Source organism: Cnephaeus nilssonii (assembly GCF_951640355.1).
Source record: "Cnephaeus nilssonii genome assembly, chromosome: 10".
Lineage (NCBI taxonomy): Eukaryota > Metazoa > Chordata > Mammalia > Chiroptera > Vespertilionidae > Cnephaeus > Cnephaeus nilssonii.
The window spans coordinates 89,778,345-89,801,340 of NC_137081.1; positions in this window are offsets into that span (position 1 = coordinate 89,778,345).

The window sequence follows — 22,996 nt, forward strand, 5'->3', positions numbered from 1 at the left end:
ATTCTTTATTAATGAAGTACTTTGTTCATTGTTTCTTATCAACATTTTCAAATTATTCTATTAGAAGTATATCTTATTCATACATTAAGAAAACAAAATGGCCGAAACCAGTTTGGCTCAGTGGATAGAGCGTCGGTCTGCGGACAAGGGTCCCAGGTTCGATTCCAGTCAAGGGCATGCACATTGGTTGCGGGCACATCCCCGGTGGGGGGGGGGGGGGGTGCAAGAGGCAGCTGGTCGATGTTTCTCTCTCATCGATGTTTCTAGCTCTCTACCCCTTCTCCCTTCCTCTCTGTTAAAAATCAATGAAATATATTTTTTAAAAGAGAACAAAATGTTTAAAATAAGACAGAGTATTAAAGATGATGAGTTAAATTAAAGGTTGATACTGTGTTCTTAACTGGCTTCAAGGAAAATCTGGAGATGTGTATGAACCTCATCACACCTCACCTTGAATATTCATTTCAGATACAGGCTCTTCCTTCGATGTCTTTCATCTTAGGGACTTAAAAATGATCTTATTGTAACTAAAAGTCTTATCTATGTATAATACTGAACATATTTAAGGTACTGAGACAAGAGAGAAGAAACAGAGATAAAGATATTTTTAACCAAAAAAGAAAATGCATAGGGAGCCTTGTTGTTTTTTAAAGGACTGACAGACTTCCCTTGTTTCTCTGTGGCCAAAATAAATCCATGGTTGTAGTTTTAGGGAGACATCAGTATAGAACAAGTATGTTCTTTCTAATGATTTGAACTATCTAATAATATCTTAGTCTGGCTCCAAACACAATGCACTTCTTGGCCCTAGATTCTTCAGGCTGAGAGGAGGTGGCCACACTACTCAGATGCCATAGGGACCATTATTGCTGCCTCCAGAGAAAGGTCACACAGCCTCCTAATGTCATTGCCAAATCTGGAAAGTAAAGATTAGAGCGTGAAGGTTAGAATGTGTGGGTCAAAAAGATCTATTTATGTTCATTGTAAGAGCTTCAGAAAAGGTGTGCTAACTATATAATTCCATAAAAAGTATTTTACTACATTATGATGATGCTATATACTGTAGTTTCGTTTATATGTATGCATATTATGTGTATCTGTACACTATGTAAACAGATGTACTCAGCATTTACACGAGTAAAATGAATGAAAGACTTCAACCTTTGTCATTCAAATTATAACATTTTTAAGTATCTGTACGTTTCATGAGTAGAAGGTGGCAGCATAACACATTTTTTTGCTAATTCCTCTAAAACAGTGGTTCTCAACCTTCCTAATGCCGCGACCCTTTAATACAGTTCCTCATGTTGTGGTGCCCCCCAACCATAAAATTATTTTTGTTGCTACTTCATAACTGTAATTTTGCTACTGTTATGAACCGTAATGTAAATATCTGTGTTTTCCAATGGTCTTAGGTGACCCCTGTGAAAGGGGTCACGACCCACAGGTTGAGAACCGCTGTCAGGGGTCGCCTAAGACCATCGGAAAACACAGATATTTACATTACAATTCATAACAGTAGCAAAATTACAGTTATGAAGTAGCAACAAAAATAATTTTATGGTTGGGGGTCACCACAACATGAGGAACTGTATTAAAGGGTCGCAGCATTGCCGAAACCGGTTTGGCTCAGTGGATAGAGCATCGGCTTGCGGACTGAAAGGTCCCAGGTTCGATCCCGGTCAAGGGCATGTACCTTGGTTGCGGGCACATCTCCAGTAGGGGATGTGCAGGAGGCAGCTGATTGATGTTTCTCTCTCATCGATGTTTCTAACTCTCTATCCCTCTCCCTTCCTCTCTGTAAAAAATCAATAAAATATATTTTTAAAAAATAATAATAAATAAATAAATAAAGGGTCGCGGCATTAGGAAGGTTGTGAGAACCACTGCTCTAACATTAAAAATCCTTTTTGCCTGTGGTATTACTTTTCTGCCCCTTAAATGCTTCCTCCTTCTCTCCTCCCATCCCACCTCTCCTTCCCTCCTTCCTTTCTTTCTCACTACCAAAATATGCTATTCCAAACCCCATGCTACTATAATACAACATATTACTTTCAAGAATGTAAACAGCCAAATATAAACTCTTATTAAGGTGGCCACAAGGATGGAAGGTAGAGATGAGTAAAAAGAAGTTAAAGTGGACATATTTTTCAACTTCCCTATTGCTAAAAAGAAAAAGAAAAAAGAAATCATTTCCAAGTTGCTTTCCTTCCTCTCTTTGGTTAGCTCTAATTATGTCGGTAGGATGCCCTGAGCCCGTGGGATCTGGAGAACTGAGCAGGCACTGGTCCTCCTGGGCTGGTGAATGGGAGTGAGCCTCCTCTCTTTCCACGGTGAGTGATTCCAGTTCTGCTTTTCAGGTTTTCATTTTTTCAAATTTATTTTTAGGTGGACTTGAGATATAGTTAGTCAATACTAAATAGCTTTGGGATAGACACAGTTCAGTATGAAATAGTGCCGGAAGTGGGAAGTGCACTATAAATACTAGCTAGTTATTATTAAGAAGTAGCATAATTTGAGTCTCACATATGCAAAGATACTCTATTTTAAGGCTTACTTTAGCTAATAAGTTAGGAGCGGAGAAAACAGATAAAAATTCCATGTGTATTACTAAAATATTCACCAATAATCAGCAAAGTGGTAGAGAATGCTTAAGTTGGCACTTTTATTTTCAACAGGGTCTCACTGCCATCAGCATTTCATGTGAACATCAAAGTGCACAGATAGTCTCCCAGGCCACAAAACCCCATTTTGGTTTGTAACGGATTGCTAGGACAATCAGGCAAACAGGACAAATAAATGTAAACATGCATAACATGGTCTTTAACGTAAATCATTTTAAGGCAGAGGTCATTTTGTGCGACCTAGTGCTGTGAGATCTAAATAATGTCAGGTGCACAATTCTAAGCCTGAAGAAGTCTCAATCCTTCTCCAGAGTTTTTGGAATTCTATTTGGCATCATAGTATGGCCTCAAGACCCTCAAGTTTCCTACTTTCTCCTAATTAAATCTCCTCATAACTTGTTTGCTCCTAAGTTCTGTTTCTTCCCTACACCACCTCACACCAGGCCATTGCTGGTTTCCATATTTCAGAAAAGATAAAACAAAAAGCATATGTGAGTGGAGTGGACTTTTTAGGAGTTGAGGTGGCACAGAGTGGAGGAGGGAGCAGCGGGCACATCACAGACATGCAAAAACCCTACAAACTGAATGAGAAACATCCTCTGGTTAAAATGTCCTTTGGCCAGACTTCCACTTGGCTGTCCCTGTGGAGTGCCCGGCTTTAAGTTTCCGTCTTTCTCACCACTACCCGGTGCTTCTTTCTCAGCCTTCCCCTCTCTGGCTTCCCTCCCTCTCTGGATGAGCACAGACCAAATCTGCCCATGTTGAGAGCAGAGCCTTCCAGTTTGTCCAGCTTGTCCTCTTTTTATCTGCTTCCTGCCAACATTCACACTTCCAGGCTTCTCTCTTCCTCTCCAAACAGTATAGCAAGGTATTTCCCCAAACATAACCATTTGCTTTTCTCAGAAAAATTATATTTCCTGCAGATAGAAGAACTTTTCAAGATTTTATCTCTGGCAGAACCAAGAGTCACTAGCTTCCATGATAATTGATTAAAAACTTAAAAAGAATAAGTAGATGAAGCAAATCTGGCATTTAGTGTTTGATTAGGCAGATTTGCAGCTGTTTTACTTAATATTTATGTTAGTTCAAGTGTTCAAGTGCTCATTTACATATATTTTAAAATGCTTAATATGCAAATTACTTTGCTAAGCCTAGAAAGACAAAAGAGACGAGTTCCCCATCTCCTAGAGCTTTCATTGCATCAGTTAGACATCACAACTACGAGAATCTCAATTCTCCCCCACTCCTCTAGGAAGGAGGGACGTGAAAAGCGTTCTGCTTCCAAATGCACTTGAAGGACTTACCCTGGACAGAAGAGAGAGGCTCTCTAGCCAAAGAAAGGACACTGAGTCCGAGACCGCTGACCAGCCAGGTGGATGGATTCCTGGGTGGATTAGGCAGGTTGTGGGGCAGTTGGGATGTTCTCAGCAGAGACAGACATATGCAAAGACCCAGAGTGAAGAGGGAGCTCTTTATGGACCCCGGGGGAGAGGCAGTTAGCCTGGTGAGTATAATCTGAGCTGGCAAAGTGGCAGAGAAGAGTCTGAATGTGGGTACAAAGCCTGATTATGTGAGACTTTTTTGGTCACACTAGAGTTTTTAAATTTGATTTTAAGAGCCACTGGTAAATTACTAAAAATTTTTCCTATCTTGTTTTTTTAAATGAGATATTTTGGTATATTTCTCTTCCTAAATATGATGACCAAGATATTGGGTGAACCAGAAATGTGGAGTACATTGAAAGAAACTGTGCTTGTTAAAGGAACAAGCCAAGAGTGCTCCAAATAGTTCCAGTCCTGTCGTGTCCAAGAGGGATTGGAACAGTCTGTGAAGCCTACTGTGGGCCTGACTTTTCTTCTCCCTGCACATCCATCCTCCTTCTTTTCAAAATGCACCCTAATATTTGTTCAGAGAATTCACTCTTTCCTAATCATCAACCATGTAATTTTAGGTGGAGAAGCAGCTTTTGGAATAGAATGGGAGAGGCTCTGATAATGTACACATTCCATAGTACTCTGTCTTCATAATTAGATTTAGGGAAGGTAGCCAACAAGCCAATGAGAAATGGCTGGAGATTCTGGGAATATAAAATGTTGCCTTTTCTGTGAGATTTGACATAATTCTTTTTACTCCTTTTTAGAGTTAATTTAATATGAGATTCCTCCTTCCCTTCCTTCTTTCCTTTTCTTCCTGTTGTTGTATTTGTTGTTGCTCTTCTCCTCCTCCTCCTCCTCCTCCTCCTCCTCCTCCTCCTCCTCCTCCTCCTCCTCCTCCTCTTCTTCTTCTTCTTCTTCTTCTTCTTCTTCTTCTTCTTCTTCTTCTTCTTCTTCTTCTTCTTCTTCTTCTTCTTTCTTCTCTCTGTTATCTGGCATTAGTGATGACATAGTCCCTAATTGATATCAAGCCTCACAGTTATAACTAGAACCAGTGAGAAGAAATTAAGGAGAAACCAATATGGCTTTATATCAGATGGAAAGAAGAAAGAGAGATTGAGAGTGAGAGTGAGAGCAAGAGAGAGAGAGAGAGAGAGAGAGAGAGAGAGAGAGAGAGAGAGAGCTTTAAGTTTCTGTACACCACACTGCTTGTAGTTTTCTGAATACTCATTCACATTTTCATATAGTCAACCATGCTGTTTGCTGTGCTCAGAACAGTCTTTCTTTTCCTATCACATTTGATAAATTTATTTTCTTTCCTCAAGACTGCTCTGGATACCTTCTTCTGGAAACCTTCACCAAACATTTATGTTTCTGTTATGTACTGAGTCCCTTCACACATAGATCCTGGTTTGATCCTCTTTTGTTTGCATCTCCCAGCTGTTTCCACTCTCTCTGAGTGCTGAAAATGCAACAAAATTGATATAAAATTGAATGAGCATTATATTAATGATTGAGGTATTCAAACAGGTTAAACCAGTGGTCGGCAAAGTCATTAGTCAACAGGCCAAATATCAACAGTACAACGATTGAAATTTCTTTTGAGAGCCAAATTTTTTAAACTTAAACTTCTTCTAATGCCACTTCTTCAAAATAGACTCCCCCAGGCTGTGGTATTTTGTGGAAGAGCCACACTCAAGGGGCCAAAGAGATGCATGTGGCTCGCGAGCCGCAGTTTGCCGACCACGGGGTTAAAAGATTGCTAAAACTTTGTATGTTCAGTCTAAAATGAGATAAGTAAACAAAGTAAAAAATGTTTGGAAATTTTGTAAAAGTTGAAATTAAAATATTATGCAGGTTGTTTTATATTTTACAAATGCATCATTACACAATAATTTAAAAAATTAAGCAGTGGGGGTCCTTCACCACATATAGTTTGATAGTTGGTTTGGGATGATATGTTAAAATAAATTTAAAACTCATTTGAGGACTTATAGGAGATGATCTGTTGAGTCTCTCTTTTTTCATTGTAAATAAAAAATAAAAAATAGAAGTCTATCTTAATGTTTGAAAAGTTATATAATATGTATGTATTTTATTTCCTCTTACTATTCCTTCTGTTATCCCACTCTTGCCAGATGATGCCCATGCTGCCATGAGTCTACTGTTTAAGGGAAACCACACAGGGTGACTGGAGCACCATCTCATTCCCAGGTCAGACAATGTCTCAACCAAGAGAGGAATTCACTATAGGTGGTTCTTCTACTTCAGTGACAGGGCAGTAGGAGACATATAGACAAAGATGGAGTCCTTCTCCTTATTCGGTTCCATTGGTGAGTGCCTCCTGTCAGTGTGGGAGCAGGGCCTCCTGTCAGTATGGGAGCAGGGCCTCCTGTCAGTGTGGGAGCAGGAACTCCTGTCAGTGTGGGAGCAGGACCTCCTGTCAGTGTGGGAGCAGGACCTCCTGTCAGTGTGGGAGCAGATCCTCCTGTCAGTGTGGGAGCAGGACCTCCTGTCACTGTGGGAGCAGGACCTCCTGTCAGTGTGGGAGCAGGACCTCCTGTCAGTGTGGGAGCAGGACCTCCTGTCAGTGTGGGAGCACGACCTCCTGTCACTGTGGGAGCAGGACCTCCTATCAGTGTGGGAGCAGGCCTAGATGCAGCTCTCAGTTTAGAGGGATGGGCAAAGCACAGGATCTATTTCTATTTGCTATTTTCCTCTAAACCATTGTGTCACTATTCTACTATGTCTTGTTCCTACTTACTATTGTTGAATTTTTGTTAAGTTTCCCATTTGGTTTTTGGATATCTGGGATAAAATATGTTTATATTACAGTGGCTGTGAGAGAGTTTCATGGGTGTGTATGGATGAATGTGTGTATACTTCATCCAAGATTGATGCAGTTTTGAGAGAAAAATAATATATGCTATGTACTTATTATAGTATTAAAATTGCTGCATTAAGTACATTGTGCAGTTTTTCTCCTTTTATTAAAATTCACACAGGCCTAATGAGTTACAATCTCACCACTGTGCAAAGATCACTGTTCTAATGAGTGTTGAGTGCTATAAACATGCTTTAAAACAGCAGTTTTGCACAACATCTTCAAAGTTAACTGCCTAATGGAGTTTGCACTCCCAATTCAAGAACAATCTAGCTGCAACCAAAAATGCAAGTTCAGCTGTCTGCTGGAATTAAAGCCAAACTTGTGAGACAGGTGCTGGTGCAAAAAGAAAGAGGTGCCGTGACCTGGAGAAATGGTGGACTCCCTCTCAAAGACCATTCACCCTTCCTGCTCAAGCCAGGGGTTCTTATAGGGTGGGGGGAGGGCTTCTTTCCTATCCAATTACCTTGTTAACTTTCAGCGCACTTGGGCCCTGTCCATTCATCTCTCTAGCTTTGGGCTGCTGGGGCCACATCCATTCAGTTATTGGTGCTGAGTGGAAGAACCTACCTCTGCTGCCATCTTGGCCAATGGGGAGACTCCCCAGTGCTCCCTGACTGGCTACTGTATCAAGGTCGGTGTGTATGTGTGTCTGGAGATACTGGAGCTATCAGCCTGCCTCCCCCCCTCCCTGGTGCAGGGCTCCCACACATCCGGTGGGGCTGGTTGGAATCCAAGGGGCACCCCTGGATCCCAACACCCACAACCTCTGCACAACCCCTGCCTGGCCCACCCCTCCGAAGTGGCCATCCTTTGACCGAGGTCTGCTTAAGATAATACAGGCAGGCATGAGCAGTTCTGGTAAAAGGTGGAAGCTCCTGCTGTATTTACTTGTGAGCTGCTTCCAGTGAAAACTCCTGCAGACTCATAAATATGTTGTTCATCCCCCGGAGAAGACACAACATTTCATGTCTTTAACAGCGCTTTGTGTAGGCTTTCAATTGGGCAATCTAGGCTGAAATTCTGTCTCTAACAGATTCTGTCTCTAACAGAATCTAACTGAGTAGCTCTTAGATTTTGGTTAATTAATTTAATCTCTTTAATCCAGTGTTCTCCAAACTGTAGGTCACAATGGTTGTAAAATCAACTTAATATTTGCAACAAATTATGCAATCAAATAGAAAAAAAAAATCAGAGCTCAATGTATGTTTTAAGAATTAAACTATTTTGCTGAAACTGGTTTGGCTCAGTGGATAGAGTGTCAACCTGCGGACTGAAAGGTCCCAGGTTCGATTCTGGTCAAGGGCACGTACCTTGGTTGCGGGCACATCCCCAGTAGGAGGTGTGCAGGAGGCAGCTGATCGATGTTTCTAACTCTCTATCCCTCTCCCTTCCTCTCTGTAAAAAATCAATAAGGTATATTTTTAAAAAAAGAATTAAACTATTTTATTAAACCAATACAGATTTATAATTTTACATTTCTGGAAGTCAGAAGTCCAAAATGTCTCCCTAGGTGATGGTGTTGGGAGGACTGCATTATCCTGGAGGCTCTAGGGAGAACCCATTTCTTTGCCTTTGCCAGCAGTTAGAGGCTGCCCACATGCCCACATTCCTTGTCTTATGGCCCTCTTTCAGCTTCAAATGCAACAGTGAGTAGAGTCTTTTTTCATGGTATATGGCTGGAGAATGACTCTTTTACCTGTTTCTTAAATTTAAAGACTCTGTTGATTACTTAGGGCACACCCATATAATCCAGGATAATAATCCTATTTTAAGGGCAGCTGATTAGCAACCTTAATTCCCCCATGCCATGTAAAAGAACAGACTTGCAAGTTCTAGGGGTTAGAATGTGAACATATTTGGGGGAGCCATTAAACTGCCTAACACAGTATGCATTATTATTAATACCCGTTTTACAGGTGATAAAACAGGCATGTTAAGTAATTTGCATAAAGTCACGTAGCTGGGAAGGATCAGGGATAATACTTAAACCTGACACTAAAGTCCATTCTTTTTTATTGATTGATTGATTTTATTGATTTTAGAGAGAGAGAAAAAATAAACACAACAACACCTTTGATGTGATAGAGAAACATTGACTGCTGCCTCCTGCACATGCATCACCTTTTGGTGCACCAGACAACATTGCAACCAACTCAGCCACACTGGCCAGAGCTCAAGTACACACTTTTAATCTCTACACTATCCTAACTTTTCTACTATTTTAGCAGCAGGGGAGTGGATTATCCAAGCTCAACTGAATCAACAGAGTCCTTAGTTAGAATCTACACATGCTCCATAGAGTGGCCCTGGTCCCATAGTTAATCCTGCTCTAGAGAATTTTCTAGAATGATGCTATCTCTTTCAGGATAGTACTTTCTGGCTTTGCCCTTTACCCTTACCGAGGTAAGACAACATAGAGCAGATAGTTTATTCACTCTAAGGTATCTGTATCTTCCTTGCCTCATTACCATACAGTTATCAAATACTTATTAAGAATTTATCACACATTATGGTTGGCTCTAAGAAATCACAGGTTAGTGAAATATTGTTCCTTCATTCAAAGAGGTCAGAGAGACAAAGAAAAAGTGGTTAAGTGTTGTTACAGAATTACGTAGAAGATTGAATTCTTTTAATTTTGCCTCCAAAGTACAGTCATGCAGCACAATATAATGCCAGACAGCATATATGACCCCATATATGTCAGTGGTCCCACAAGATTATAATGGGACTGAAAGATTCCTATCACCTAGTGACCTTTTAGCCATCATGCTGTCATAGCACAACACTCATTACTCATGTATTTGTGGTGATGCTGGTGTAAGCAAACCTATGTTGCCAGTCGTATAACACACACGATTATGTGAAATGCATAATACTTGATTCAATAATAAGTGGCTCTTGCAAGTTTTTGTATTTACTATACTATAATGAACTTTTTGTCCTTATTTAGAGTATATTCTTTCTACTTGTAAAGAACGTTTGCTGTAGAACAGGATGTTGTGTAACACTGGCAAGTCTCCTACATATTGTGTTTACAGTCTCTGGATTGCATCACTTTCTCTTGTGCTTGATTTACTCTTGTGTTGTTTTGTACAGTAACACACTGTACATGTGGTAGCCTAGGAGCAATGGGCTACCCCCTATAGCCTAGATGTGCAGTAGCCTATATCACCTAGGTTTGTGTAAGTGCACTCTATATTGTTTTTACAAGGATAAAAATCACCTACTGACCCATTTCTCAGAATGTATCCTCATCTTACAGGGGCTCGCAACTATATGTCTTGATTCTATTTCTCCTCCATGGCCATCCATTCATTTAAACTGCCACTGTCTCCAATACACAGAGTAAACTTCTGTTGTATTTCTAAACAATATGATATATTCCTTTTTGTTTCTGAGTTTTTCAATTTTTTTGAAACAGTACCCTAAGCCTCAGTTGCATTACCTCCAATCACATTTAAATATATAAAATCTATGTGAAATCAAAGTTGACTATATCTCCTCTCTGTTAGGTCAAGAGCTAGTTAATTTCCCAAGTATTTGGCTCTTTGTTTAGGGAAACACACCAAGAAGCTGTATAGTGAATGGAAGGTGCAGATTCCTCAGCTTGCAGTCTGGGTGGAGACACTGAAACCTAGATGATGCTGTTTTCCACTTCAGGACAGGGCCTGAGAAGAGACAGTGGTAGGCTGAAGACTGATAGCTAGACTGGGAGGCGAGAAAGAAAGAAGGAGCCCAGTAACATGGTGGAAATCAGGGCCTTGCATGCTGAAGGACTGGCGAGGAATTCTCAATAGTAAGAATGGCCAAAAGGTATTCAAGAACCCCATGTCCGCCCTGGCCAGCATGGCTCCAGTGTCGGCTTTCTCACTGCAGGGTCACAGGTTCAATTTCCGGTCAAGGGCACAGGCCAGGGTTGCATTTTCAATCACACCCCACCACCCAGGGAGGCAGCCATTTGATATGTCTCTCTCACATCGATGTTCCTCTCTCTCTCCTCTTTTTCTCTCTCTTTCCTTCTCCCTCCTTCTTCCGCTCCCACTCCCTTCCACTCTCTCTAAAAATCAATGGAAAAAATACCTCGCTCTATGGGTGAGGATTGAAAAAAGATCACTGATGTCTAAGATTTTAGTTCTACATGTATTTTGAATGAACTCTCTTCACAGAACAAAAATAAAATAAAATAAATCCAATGACAATAATAGTTTTCAGGTGTACTGACTAGTTAGTTATATCATGGTTTCAGTAGCATATAGGGCACTCTGAGACTTGTGTAGTGATAGGCTAAATTTGTATGCTGAAGCCTAGTCCCCAGTGTGGGAACTTGAAGGATGTTAAGTAAGGGTAATGAGGGCATAGGGTGGGGTCCTGATCCCATAGGACTGGTGTCCTCACCAGAAGAGGAAGACCCCAGGGGCCAGCTCCCACAGAGGAAACCCTTGTCTGAGCACAGCAGGAAGGTAGCTGTCTGCAAGGCAGAGGAGAAGTGTCAAGTGAAAACAAACCTGCTTGCACCTTCATATTGGACTTCTGGGCTTCAAAACTTTGAGAAAACAAATTTCATTTAAGTCACTCAGTCCGTGGTATTACGTGAAGGTAACCTGAACCAACCAATACATGGTACTTACAAGTGAGGGCAGAAGTGGGGCTGGCTGCCATGTTTTTTTCTTAAAGGAATTATCTGAAAGAAGTGAAACAAAATATTAAAATTGGAGTAGGAAGGTTGCTAGTAGATTATATGTATTCATCCCTACCTCAAATCCCCAGAAATAGCTAAACTGGGAGGACAGAAAGAAAGAAGGAGCTCAGTGACATGGTGAAAATCAGGGCCTGGCATGAGATGAAATATTCCTTGAAAATGTTAAAAGAGAGACTGGAAACATGGAGGTACCAGACAGTCAACACCTGGTTTACACGAGAATGACATACAGTGAAAGTTACGTATAAATATGTATGCTTGGTAAATGACCAAGAAGAAAATAAGACTAACATTCCTACATGGATGAAAATTGGACAAATATTTTAATGTCTTTGAACATTAATTTTTCAATTATAGTTGACCATGCACACCAAACTAATATGTATATATTAGTTTCAGGTGTGCAACATAATTAAATATTTATATAACTTACAAACTGAACTCCTTGAAAAATATCGTACCCACCTGACATTATACATCGTTATGACAATGTTATTTACTATATTCCCAATGCTATGAGACTATTTTATCAGTGCCAATTTGTACTTCTTAATCCCTTCACCTTTTTCACCCAGCCCCCCAAACCTCTCTCATCTGCCAACTATCAGTTTATTCTCTGTATTTATGAGTTCACTTGTTTATTTTGTTTTTTCAGATTCCATGTATAAATGAAATCATGTGGTTTAAATGAAATCATTGTCTTTCTCTGTCTGACTTATTTCACTTAGCATAATATCCTTTATGTCCAGTCAGTTTGTCACAAAGGGCAATATTTCATTCTTTTTAGGACTGAGTAATATGCCATTGTATATGTGTACCAATTGTTATTTATACATTCATCTATCAATGGACCCATAGGTTGCTCCCATATATTAGCTATTGTAAATAATGCTGCAATAGACATAGCACTTTTTTGAATTGGTGTTTAGAATTTCTTCAGATAAATATCCAAACATTGATTTGCTGGATTACATGGTAGTTCTGTTTTTAATTTTCTAAGAAAACTCCAAAGTTTTTTCCAAAGTGACTGCACCAATTTGCAAACCTACCCACTGTGAATGAGGGATCCCTTTTCTCCAAATTATCACTAATACTTATTTGTTGATTTATTGACAATAGGCATTCTGTCAGGTCTGAGGTGATATCTCTCATTGTGGTTTTAATTTTTATTCCCCTAATTATGAGTCATGATGAGCATTTTTTCAATGTCCTCTTTTGAGAAATGTCTATTCAGGCCTTATGCCAATTTTTAATATTTTTGATTTTGGTGTTAAGTTTTATGAGTTTCTCTATATTTTGTATATTAACTTCTTATCAGATGTATCACACAGGTAAATGTCTTCTCCCATTTAGTGCACTGTCTTTTTATTTTGTTGATGGATTCTTTCATTGTGCAAAAAATCTTTAGTTGATGTTGTCCAAATGTTTTTACTGTTGACACTAGTATAGATGTCCCCAGTTCCCCCACCCCTTTGCTCCCTTTTACCCAGCCCCTTTGCCCCACTCCTGACCTTCACCACATTGTTTTCTCTGTGGATGGGCTGTGCATATATGCATAGAAGCTCTCCCATTCCCCCAACCTCAATCGCCTCTGAGTTCTGTGGCTCTGTTCCATGTATCCATACCTCTGGTCCTATTTTTATTGTCAGTTTATTTTGTTCATTAGATTCCACATCTAAGTGAGAGCACATGATATTTGACTTTCTCTGACTGGCTGATTTTGCTTAGCATAATAATGACCAGGTCCATCCATGTTGTCACAAAGGGTAAGAGTTCCTTCTTTTTTATAGTTGCATAGTATTCCATTTTGCAATTACTAGTATATCATATCTTTTTATTCACTCATTTACTAATGGGCACTTGAGTTGTTTCCAGGTCTTGTCTGCTGTAAACAACTCTTCTTTGAACATGGGGATGCATATACTCTTCTGATTGGTGTTTCAGAATTCTTAAGATATATTTCCAGAAGTGGGATCGCTGGGTCAAAGGGTGGTTTCACTTTTAATTTTTTGAGAAACCCCATAGTGTTTCCCAAAGTGCCTACACCAATATACATTCCTACTGGCAATGGACTAAGGTTCTCTTTTCTCTGCATCCTTACCAAAAATTGTTTTTTTATTTATTAATGGTAGCCATTCTGGCAGCTGTGAGGTGATACCTCATTGTAGCTTTAATTTGTATCTCTCTGATTATCAGGGACTTTGAGCATTTTTTCATGTTTCTATTGGGCATTGGTATGTCCTCTTTGAAGAAGTGTCTATTTATGCCATTTGCCTAGTTTTTAATTGGGTTGTTTGTGTTACTGATTCTGAGTTGTATAAGTTCTTTGTATATTTTAGAAATTAACTTCTTATCAGATATAACGTATGGGGCAAATATGTACTCCCATACAGTGGGTTCCCTCTTCATTTTGTTGATGGTTCCTTTTGCTGTGCAGAAGCTTTTTATTTTAATGTAGTCCCATTTGTTTATTTTTTCCTTTGTTACCCTTGCCCTAGGAGATATATCGGCAAAAATACTGCTAGGAGAGGTGTCTGAGATTTTACTGCCTATGTATTCTTCTAGGATTTTTATCGATTTACTAGAGGCCCTGTGCATGAAATTTCATGCACTGGAGTGGGGGGAGTCCCTCAGCCCAGCCTTCCCCCTCTCACAATCTGGGAGCCCTCAGGGGCAGGAGGCGACTTGGCGATCAGGGGAAGGCAACACCCCCATCACACCTCTGTTGCTGCCACTGTTGGCAGTGCGAGCCTCGGCCAGCCCTGGTTACCTGAGCCTCAGGTGGCCCTAGGCATCTGGGTAGCTGTCATCTGAGGCTTGCCTGTACCTTGGGTGTCAGCTGGGCAGCCACCATCTGAGGTTTGCCTGTGCCTCGGGCCAGCCCTGGGCAGCTGGGCAGCCGACATCTGAGGCTTGCCTGCACCTTGGGACGGCCCTGGGCGGCTGGGAGCTGAGGGGACTGGGGGACTCCGGAAGCAGGTGCTAAGAGTGGCTGACCTGCCTGGGGGCAGGCCTTGCCGTGCCATGCACCTGCTGTCCTGGCAGAGCTGAGGGGACTGGGCGCCGCCATCTTGTGGCTGTGGGTGCTGCCATCTTTGAGAGCATGGCAAGTCAATTAGCATATTCCCTCCTTATTGGCTGTGGGTGCTGCCATCTTTCTGAGGGTGTGATGGTCAATTAGCATATTCCCTCTTTTTAGCTAGGATGACTTACATTTAAATCTTTTATCCATTTTGAGTTTATTTTTATGTATTGTATAAATTGGAGATCTAGTTTCATGTTTTTGCATGTACCTGTCCAATTTCCCAAACATTATTTATTGAAGAGACTGTTTTTACTCCCTTGTATGCTGTTGACTTCCTTGTCAAATACTAATTGACCATAAAGTGGTGGGTTGATTTCTGGGCTCTCTGTTCTATTTATCCATATGTCTGTTCTTATGCCAGTACCAGGCTTTTTTTTTTTTTTTTTTTTTTTTTTTTTTTTTTTTTTTTTATTGCAGTGGCTTTGTAGTATAGTTTGATATGCAGTATTGTGATCCCTCCAACTTTGCTGTTTCTCAGGATTGCTGAAGTTATTTAGGGTCTCTTTTGTTTTCATATATATTTTTGGGATATTTGTCCTAGATCTGTGAAATATGCCATTGGTATTTTAATGGGGTTTGCATTGAATTTGTAGGTTGTTTTGGGTAGTATGAATATTTTAATGTTAATTCTTTCAATCCATGAACATGGTATTTGCTTCCACTTGTTATATCTTATTATATTTCTTTCTTCAATGTCCTTTAGTTTTCTAAGTACAGGTATTTTACCTCCTCAGTTAAGTTTATTACAAGGTATCTTATTTTTTGTTGTTGTTACAATAGTAAATGGTTTTTTTTCTTATTTTATTTTACCGAGAGTTCATTATTTATATATGTAAAAGCAATAGTGACTGTTTGACTGTTCAACTGTTTGAACGGTAGCTATGATACGCACTGACCACCAGGGGGCAGATGCTCAATGCACAGGCATGGAAACATGGAACAGACTGATGAATCTCAGAGGGAAGGGGGAGGGGGTGAGGGAAGGAGAAAAGGTGGGAAGAGATTAACCAAAGTTCTTATATGCATACTAGAGGCCCTGTGCACAGATTCATGCACTGGTGGGGTCCCTTGGCCTGGCCTGAGGGAACCAGGTCAAAACCAGCAGTCTAACATCCCCCGAGGGGTCCCAGATTGCAGGAGAGTGCTGTCCAGGCCTAGGGACCCCATTGGTGCACGAATCCATGCACTGGGCCTCTAGTTGGTATATAAAAATGCCACCAATTTCTGAGTATTAATTTTGTATCCTGCTACTTTGCCAAGTTAATTTATTAAATCTAGTAGTTTTTTGGTGGGAGTCTTTAAGATTTTCTATAACATGTCATCTATGAATAATGAGTTTTACTTCCTCCTTTCCAATTTTGGTACCTTCTACTTTTCTTCTTATCTAATTGCTGTGGCTAGGACTTCCAGTACTTTCTTGTTCCTGATCTTAAGGGAAACACTGTAGTTTTTTCTCGCATAGTCTTTGGTATGTTGAGGTATGATCCTTCTATTACTACTCTGCTGAGAAAATTATCATAAATGGGCGCTGGATTTTATTGAATGATGTTCTGCATCTATTGATGTGATCATGTGATTTTTATCCTTCATTTAGTTAATATGATGTATTATGTTTACTGATTTGTGAATATTGTACTATCCTTGCATCCCTGAAATAAATTCTACTTGGTCATGGAGTATGATCTTTTCAATGTATTGCTGGATTTAATTTCCTAATATTTTGTTGATGATTTTAGCATCTATATTAATCATGTTATTGACCTATAATTTTATTTTTTCTATTGTTTTTATCTGGTTTTGGAATTAGAATAATTCTGGACTTATAAAAAGAGCTTGGAAGTCTTATCCACTCTTGGATTTTTTTAATAGTGCCAGAAGGATAGGTGTTAGTTCTTATTTCAATATTTGGCAAAATTTGCCCGTGAAGCCATTCAGTCCAAAACTTTCGTTTGCTGGAAATTTTGTTTGTTTTTATTATTCCTTCAATTTCATTAGCTATTATTGATCTATTCAGCTTTTCTGATTCAGTTTTGGAAGATTGTATGTTTCTAGGAATTTGTACATTTTTCCCAGGTTGTTGAATTTTTTGGCATAGTATTTTATTAAAATCCATTGTATTTCTATATAGTCAGTTGTTAGTTCTCTTTCATTTCTGATTATATTTATTTGTGTCCTCTTTCTTTGTTTCTTGATGAATCTGGCTAAGGGTTCACCAATCTTTAAAAAAAAAAACAAAACAACAACTCTTGGTTGCATGGGTTATTTGTATTGTTTGTTTGATTTAAGTCTTTATAGTTTTATTTCCATTCTGATCTTTAGTATTTCCTTCCTTATAATTACACCAGGCTTTTCTTCTTGATTTTTTTCTAGTTTCTTTGTGTGTAGGGTTTGATTGTTTATTTGAGATGTTTATTGTTTTTGTGAGGTAGGCCTGTGATGATATGAACTCCTCTCATAGAACTGTTTTTGCTGTGTCACATAGATTTTGGATTGTTATGTGTTCATTTTTATTTGTTTCCAGGTAATTTTACCCCTGATCTAATTTGTAAATCATTCATTTATTTAGTATCATGCTATTTAGTCTCCATATTTTTGAGTGTTTTCTGTGTTGTTGTTTTTTAAGGTTTATTTTTTATTGTTGACATGATTATAGATGTCCTCTATTTCACCCACTTCTCCCCTTGACTCAGCCTCTGCCCCACCCCAGGCCTTCACCACAGCATTGTCTGTGTCCTTGGGCTATGCATATATGCATATACGTTCTTTGATTAATCTCCCCTCTGGGTTAATCTTCCCACTTTCTCCCCTCTGAGATTTGTCAGTTTGTTCTATGCATGCATGCCTCTGTACCTATTGTGTTCATAATTTATTTTGTTCATTAGATTACACATATAAGTGAGATAATGTGATATTTGTCTTTTTCTGACCGGTTTATTTCACTTAGCATGATGGTCTCCAGGTCCATCCAAAGAGTAAGATATCCATAGTATTCCATTGTGTAAATGTAACACAGCTTTTTTATTCACTCATCTACTGATAATTTTATTATAGTTGATTACTAGTTTTATTCCATTGTGATCCAAGAAGATACTTGATATGATTTTAATCTTTGGGGATTTGTTAAGACTTATTTTGTGTGGTAACATGTGGTAAATCTTTGAGAATATTCCATGTGTACTTGAGAACAATGTATATTTTGCAGCTTTGGGATGAAATGTTCTGTAAATAGCAGTTAAATCCATCTGACTTAGTATGTAATTTAAGGCCACTATTTCCTTGTTGAATTTTTGTCTGGAAAATATAACCAGCTTTGTCAGTTAAATTCCTCTATTATGACTGTATTGCTGTCAATCATTCCATTAATGTCTATCAATAGCATGTATTGAGAGAGAGAAAGCAAGAGAATGAGAGCGAGAGAGCAAGAGAGAGAGAGATGGAAAGAAAGGTGCTCCTATATTGGGCCTATATATATTTACAGGGTTAAATCTTCTTGAAGGATCAACCCCATTAGTATTTTGTAGTGTCCTTCTTCGTCTTTTTATGGACTTTGTTTTGAAGTCTATTTTGTCAAATATAAGTATTGCTACCCTAGCTTTTTTGTTTGTTTCCATTTGCATGGTATATTTTTTATAGCCTTTTACTTTTAGCCTGTATAAATCTTTTACTTTAAGTTAGATCTCTTGTAGATAGCATATACATGTGTCATGATTTTTCATCCATTTAGCTACCCTATGTCTTTTGATTAGAGCATTTAATCCACTTACATTTAAGGTTTTTATTGATAGGTACTTATTTGTTGCCATTTTAATTCTTTATAACTATTTTGTCTTCTTTCAGCAGTTCCTTTAACATTTCTTGCAGTATTGTTTTGGTGGTGATAAACTTCTTTAGTATTTTTTTTTTCTTTCTGAGAAGCCCTTTATTGCACCTTCAATTTTGAAAGAAAGCCTTGCTGGATAGAGTGGTCTTGGTTTCTGATCCTTGCTTTTCATTACTTTGAATACTTCATGCCATTCCCTTATGGCCTGTAGTGTTTCTGTTGATAAATCAGATGACATCTATGGGAACTCCATTGTAGGCAAATAACTGTCTATTCTCTTGCTGCCTTTAATATTCACTCTTTGTCTTTATCCTTGGACATTTTAATTATGATGTGTCTTGGTAGCAGTGTCTTTGTGTTCATTTTGATTGAGACTCTCTGTGCTTCCTGAATCTGTATAACTTTATTCTACATAATGTTAGAGACATTCTATTATTTTTTCAAACAGGTTCTATATACCTTGCTCACTTTCTTTGTCTTTTGGTAGCCCGATGGTGCAGATGTTGTTAAGTTTCATGTTGCCCCAAAGTTCCCTTGAACTATCTTCATGCTTTTCCGTTTCTTTTCTTAATTCCACTCTAAATGAGTGATTTTTCTACTTTGTCTTCTAATTTGCTGATTCAGTTTGCTGCTTCATCCAACCTACTGTTTATTCCTTTCATTGTATTCTTTATTTCAGATGTTATTCTTCATTTCTGACTGGTTATTGTTCATGGTTTCTATGTCCTTTTTCATGTCCTTTCTATGTCTTTTTGAGCATCCTTACAACCATTACTTTGAACTCTGTGTCTGATAAAATGGTGCCTCTATTTCATTTAGGAATTTTTCTGGAGATTCATCCTGTTCCTTTATTTGAGGCCTTTTTCTTTGTCTCCCCACTTTGCCTCTATCCTTATGTTTGTTTCTATGTATAAAGTAGGACTCCTATGACTCCCAGTCTTGGTGGAGGGCCATCCTGTATTAGGTATCTTGCAGGAACCAGTAGTGCAGTTTCCTTGATCACCTGAGCTGTTTCTTGTTGGAATGTCCCTTGTGCGCATTATGTAGGCTCTTTATTGTAATAGTGTTTTGATTGCTATTGTTCAATTCATGAGTTGGCTTGACCTTCATATTGGCTGACTGCGAAACTCAACTCCAACCCCATCATGTAAACTGTTGTACAGGTGCTGAAAGAATAAAACACAACACAACAAAACAAAACACAATAAAAAACAATACACACCAAAAAACAAACCAGCAACACAACAAAAGAATAAGAAAAGAAACAAAGAAACTAAAAACAAATAAACAATAAAACAGATGAAAAGGATAGTAAAATAAAACAGTTAAAAGTAGAGAATAAATAAATTAAAAAAGAGAATATAAAAGGAAAGATGGAAGAAGAATATATATATTAGAGGCCTGGTGCATGAAATTCGTTCATGGAGGGAGGGATGTCCCTTAGTCCAGTCTGCACCCTCTCCAATCTGGGACCCCTCAAGGGATGTCGACTGCCTGTTTAGGCCCAGTCCTGGTGGAATCAGGCCTAAACGGGCAATCGGACATCCCTCTCACAATCCAGGACTGCTGGCTCCCAACCGCTCGCCTGCCTACCAGTCTGATCACCCCCTAACTACTTCCCTGCCAGCCTGATTAATGCCTAATTGCTTCCCTGCCAGCCCGATTGCCTCTAACTGCCCTCCCCTGCTGGCCTGGTCGCCTCCAACTGCCATCCCCTGCTGGCCCTGTCACCCCTAACTGCCCTCCCTTGCCAGCCTGATCACCCCCAACTGCCCTCCCCTGCAGGCCTGGGCCCCCAACTGCCCTCCCCTGCTGGCCTGGTCACCCCTAACTGTCCTCCCCTTCAGGCCTGGTTGCCCCCAACTGCCCACCCCTGCTGTCCCAGTCACCCATAACTGTCCTCCCTGCTCACCTGATCGTCCACAACTGCCCTCCCCTGCCGGCCATCTTGTGTCCTCATGGGGGTGGCCATCTTTGACCACATGGGGGCAGCTATCTTGTGTGTTGGAGTGATGATCAATTTGCATATTACCTCTTTATTTTATATATATATATATATCAGTAAAATACAGGGGAAGAAAAATAAAAAAAAAGAATAAGAAATGAAAGAGGAAAAAACAGAATAAGAAAAGGAAAGAAAGAAATGAGATATGGAAGTAAAAAAGAAAAAAATAATGAAAAGATTAAAAACTGTGGTGTTCGCCTCAGCAGATGTTTGTGCCTGCTGCACTCACCCTTTGGACATGCTGTTTGTGAAGCATGTTGGACTCTGCTCCAATTTTGTCTGAAGCTGGACACTTGGTGTGTCATTCCGGGCCTCTGGGGAGGTTTTCTGGTGCAAGCCAATGTCACATGCTGTCTCAGCCTGGCCCTCTGGAACCTGCCCCCTGTTTGGCAGGGCAGAACCCCTAGTATCTGGCAGGTAGGGCTCCTGAGCCTAGAGTTTGGGTCAGCCTCTGGTTCCCACTTTGAATATCCACACTCTGAGCTGTTCTCCCTTCCTCCAAGGAACTGGGCCTAGCAGGAGTATCCAGGACCTGGCAGTGGTGATTAAAACCATCTCCCATTTGGACTGGTGCTTGCTACCTATAGCAGGGAGCAGTCACTTCTTTCCTTCTTAGGGCTGCATGGGCTGAACTCATTGGGGAACGTGGATCTGATTCCCTGTAATTCACTGGCAACGCCTGGCACACATCCATCTTACTCCCTGACAAAAGCCTGCCTGAGATACACAGACATAAAAAACTAGCTTTGCATGGCCCTCTTGGCACCCCCACACTGCCTAACGAAGCAGGAGGTGTTAAATATCTCTACCACTTGGCATTACAATCTCTCCATGCCATGGCCACCACAGGGCAAGGCCAAAACTCTCTGCTTCATCCTGGCTTCAAACGGGCCAAATGCCTCACTCTCCAGCACAGTCACACTGAGAAGGATGAAACCAAATGTCCAGCCTAGCCCCATTCCCCTTTGCCTGGGAACAGAGCAGGAGGGGCAGACAAAGAAGTGCAGAGGTGGGGGGAGAGGCCCCACTCGTGCACTCAAGATGGGCAAGACCCATCCTCTTTCCCAAGGCACACAGTCTAGTCTCCAACTGGCTCTTTACCAATGTTCTTCCACAGAATAGAGAGCCCCTCAAAGCCACGGCTGTGTGCACCAAGCAGACCTTCTGCCAGCCCTGAGCACTGCTGTGTGGCCCCTGCCCCATTCACAGCTGGAAGGAAACTTCTCAGGCCAGCACTGAAACAATAGGATTGCTCCTTTCCTGAGACTGTGTGGTTAGACATTCACAGGGGTACCATATCCCCATTAATTCCCTCCACCTGATGCTACACGGGTTCCCTTCCCATCTCTGTTGATCTGGATTGCAGATCTTTGTGTGGGGCTGACATCTCTGCTCTCAGGTGGAGGGAGCTCCGCTGCTGCAATATCCCTTCAGCTGCCCAGCTGCCATGCCTGCAAGAGGGGCTCACCTTCTCCTCAACTCCTCCTGTCTTTGTCCATGATCCTGTTTGTAAAATTTCAGATTAGCTACACTTCAACTGGATTTTCAAGTTGATTAGTCCGCAGTTTAGCAGCAAGTACGGTCCAGGGCTGGGAGCAAGAGCACGGAGCTTCCAGCTCCTCTACAGCCATCTGAGACCCCCTCTAAGTTGTTTATTTTTTTTTCTTTTGATTTCCCACCAAGTAGATGTGATCTCTCCTGGAAAATTGAAAAAAATGTATATTCTGCTGGTTTCAGGTAAAATGATATATAAATATAAATTAAGTGCATCTAATTTAGGCAACCGTTTCCTATTGATTTCCTATCTGGATGATCTATCCATTGATGTCAATGGGTTTTTTAAGTCTCCTACTATTACTTTATTACTGTTAATCTCTTCCTTTATGTCTGTCAATATTTGCTTTAACAGTTTTAGTATTCCTACATTGGGTTTGTAGATATTATGAGTGTTACATACTCTGGTTTGATTGATTCCTTTATAATAAAATGCTTTTTGTTGTCTTTTGTTTTAAAGTCTATTTCTGTCTTATGTAAGTACTAGAGGCCCAGTGCAAGAAATCTGTGCACTGGAGGAGTGTCCCTCAGCCCAGCCTGCACCCTCTCCAATCTGGAACCCGTCAGGGGATGTCCAACTGTCAGTTTAGGCACAATCCCGCAGTCGGACATCCCTCTCACAATCCGGGACCACTGGCTCCTAACCACTCGCCTGCCTGCCTGCCTGATTGCCCCTAACTGCTTCTGCCAGACTGATCGCCCCCTAACCTCTCCCATGCTGGCCTGATTGCCTCCAACTGCCCTCCCCTGCCAGCACAGTCACCTCTAACTGCCCTCCCCTGCTGCCCTGATCACCCACAAATGCCCTTCCTTCTGGCCATTTTGTGGTGACCATCTTGTGACCACGTGGGGGAGGCCATCTTGTGTGAGGGCATGATGGTCAATTTGCATATTACCTCTTTATTATATAGGATTATACTATAGGCCTGGTGCACACAATTTGTGCACA